Here is a 2,890-nt window from a genome sequence, read left to right as displayed (position 1 = left end):
GCGCCGGTCCCAGGAGGCTGGCGGAAAGATACCTCCGGCTTTCGTTTGGTTTTCGAGTCCTGCAGAGCCCTTGAACCCCTGACGGAGGCAGGCGCATCCTGCCGTGGGAGCTGGGGAGAGCCAGTTCCCTTAAGGTGTTACCAATTCCGTAACAGACCCTTTGGGGCAGGAACTGCCCTCGCTTCTCCTCTGCGTGCGTGTGTGTGTGTATGCGAGGTGCGATAAATAGGCCCCAGCTTTGAGTTCAGAAACAGCTGAAATATGATGTTAAGTAACTTGGTTCAAGTCGGCACAAAGCATTAAGAAAAAATTCTAAAACCTATCTCAGCAAGTTGTCTCTAAATATTCCTCTAGTTCTTCGGCTGACGTTTCATGGTAGCACTTAAACCCCAGACAACAGAGGTCAGCCTGACTGTGCCGTGCAAATAGAGATGTAGTGTGTGTAACCAGATCACGAATAGTATTGCATGGCTAGAAGTCTTCTAAATCCAATTAGAACTGTTAAGTAAGGATTGTTTTGTTTCTAATCTATTATCCTTGAATCGTGTGGCTTACATGTTTCTCACTGACCATACAAACCATTAGCTTAAAAGGGTTTGGAGTTGCAATAGTTGCGAGCTGGAGGCAAACTCTTTTTAAGTGGTTTTATTACAGCCTGTTTGCTTCACCCACAAAAAGGGAGGTGGTGGTTGTAAACACCTGGTAGGGTCAGTTGGTGTCATGCTGTTTTGCAGCATGTGACGGTAGGGTTCCTGGGACTCTGAACTATCCTGTTTCAGATCGAGCAGTTCAGCACTTCCAGCAGATGTTCTCTTTAGTTCATTCAAAGTAAACCAAACACGGGTTCTGAACAGGGAACAAACTTCTTAGAAAAAGTGAAGTAAATATCTAGGCAGGAAAGAGAGTGCAGTTGCTGGATTATCTCTTAGGTGTCATGAGCGATCAGTTTATTCTGAAGTTAAGTGTGATGCAACGATTCTACTGGTGTAGTGCAGCAACTTGTGGGACCAGTCCGTGGTGAAGCTTAGATGCGCCTTAGTCTTCCCTCCTTGCTACCCAGATGTAAGGAAGGAGTGATCTCGTTTGTCTACAAGTGTTTTTCTAACAAATTATTTTCTGTTCCTTTTACTGCATGTACTGGCAGTAAACTGTTATATTCATAGAAAAGACTTGAGTCCTAAGGTTGTGACCCTTGTTTGAGCACTGTGTTTTTTCTAATTCTTAGCTTTCATAAAGTGCAAATTAATGCTATTTTAAACTCTTTTGTGATTCACAGAATGTAAATATCTTAGATACTTGGAAATTATGATAACTTTTACAGTTTAAAATAGATTTACATATGTATATATGTATTTGAGTCTGTTAGTTTCCAATGTAATATCTTTGTATGTTTCTGTTTTATTGGCAAAAAATAAATCAAATCAAATGACACAGTGTGCCTGTTGCTCATTTTACTTGACTGTTCTGTTACTCGAATACTCTTATGTTACTTTTCAGAATTATAGAAATATGGATGTGACAGTAGTAGTATCGGCCCCTTTTATTTAGCTGTGGGTATGTTTACTGTGTCAGACTGAGTCAAGAATGTCCTGAAGAAGCCAATAGTGTGATCATCACCATTTAATATGCCCTGGCTCACAACCTGGGATGATGTTGCGGAGTACAAAAGAAACTCGAGTAGAAAATAGAGCCTGGGAGCAGACCTAATGCAGTCCAGCTGCTGACAAGCATTCAGTCGGTGGTACCAAACTACAGCTAGTCTGAATAAAGTCTGGAGCGTTTACATGTACAGCGTAGATGTTGGACTCACCAAGTGCTTTACCAGTCTGTTCGTGTTGAGCTGTGTTGCTTGCCAGTACAGGTAAAACCTGTCAGTACTGCATGTGCATTTAAGAGTAGCGGTAAGTATGTAACTTTAGGATAGTTAAGTTCTTGATTGGCATTTCGCTTTAAAGAAGGAAGTTCTGGAAAAGAGAAGTTCGCAAGTATTGTAATTGGTGAAAATGTCATCGTGGTTTGTGGGTGTTTTTTGTTGTTTTGTTGTTTGTTGGTTTGTTTTCCACAAAGTGCTGAAAAGCACAGGGTTTTTTCTTAAAACTCCATGAACTCCAGGGTGAACTTCACTGGATTCCTGGAGATGTGGGCTTATTTTCGGTTCCTGGTTCAGGTTCATAAAGTTATGCAGCAGAAGATAATAACCTCTTTATTTAGAGACACTTTGATTTATTGCAAAGCTGGGCTCAGTTGGGTTCTTCCGTTTATAAAGATTTAATCCCACACCTCCCATGACAGAGCTGGGTGGGGCATTCTGTAAGGGGATGCTCTCAACTCCTTATGCTGTTAGTATGGACAAGGCACTGAAGGTAGCAAGTGAAAAAGGAGTTATCTTGTTCAGTGTTCCATACAAATGAGAATATTGCAGGAGAAAGTCTGCCAGAGAGTACTTCATGTCTTGGTATTTCCATCTCTGTTAAAAAAAATTACCGCAAAGTTTATTGTTGGAGGTAGAAAGCATATTCATTTACTGAGATAGAAGTGAAAATAGGGATTTAGATTTTTGTCTAGCTCCAGGAGAATGTCTTGTCTCCAAGACAGTTGTGACTTGCTTCTTTCAAACTGAGGCTGGAGCAAGACAGCTTTCTGACATGTGGGGTTAAGTCACACAACTAAGCACAGGACTGTGCTGTAACAGAAGCTGCTGGATAGTCCAAATGCTGATCGTGAACAGGACAGTCAATCAGCAGGGGTTTATGATGTTGATATTTCTACTCCCTGGGATGTTGCTGAGTGTCCAGCCTTGAGCCAGTGTCCCGTGCTCCCAAGGAGTCACTGCCAGTTTTAAATTGTTCTTGTTGTCAAGTTCCTTGAGCTGTCTGTCTTGGAGTGTGTG

Source organism: Buceros rhinoceros, unplaced genomic scaffold (genome assembly GCF_000710305.1).
Source record: "Buceros rhinoceros silvestris isolate BGI_N320 unplaced genomic scaffold, ASM71030v1 scaffold43008, whole genome shotgun sequence".
Taxonomy (NCBI): Eukaryota; Metazoa; Chordata; class Aves; order Bucerotiformes; family Bucerotidae; genus Buceros; species Buceros rhinoceros.
The sequence above is the reverse complement of the archived record's forward strand: the minus strand, read 5'-3'. Positions refer to the sequence as shown.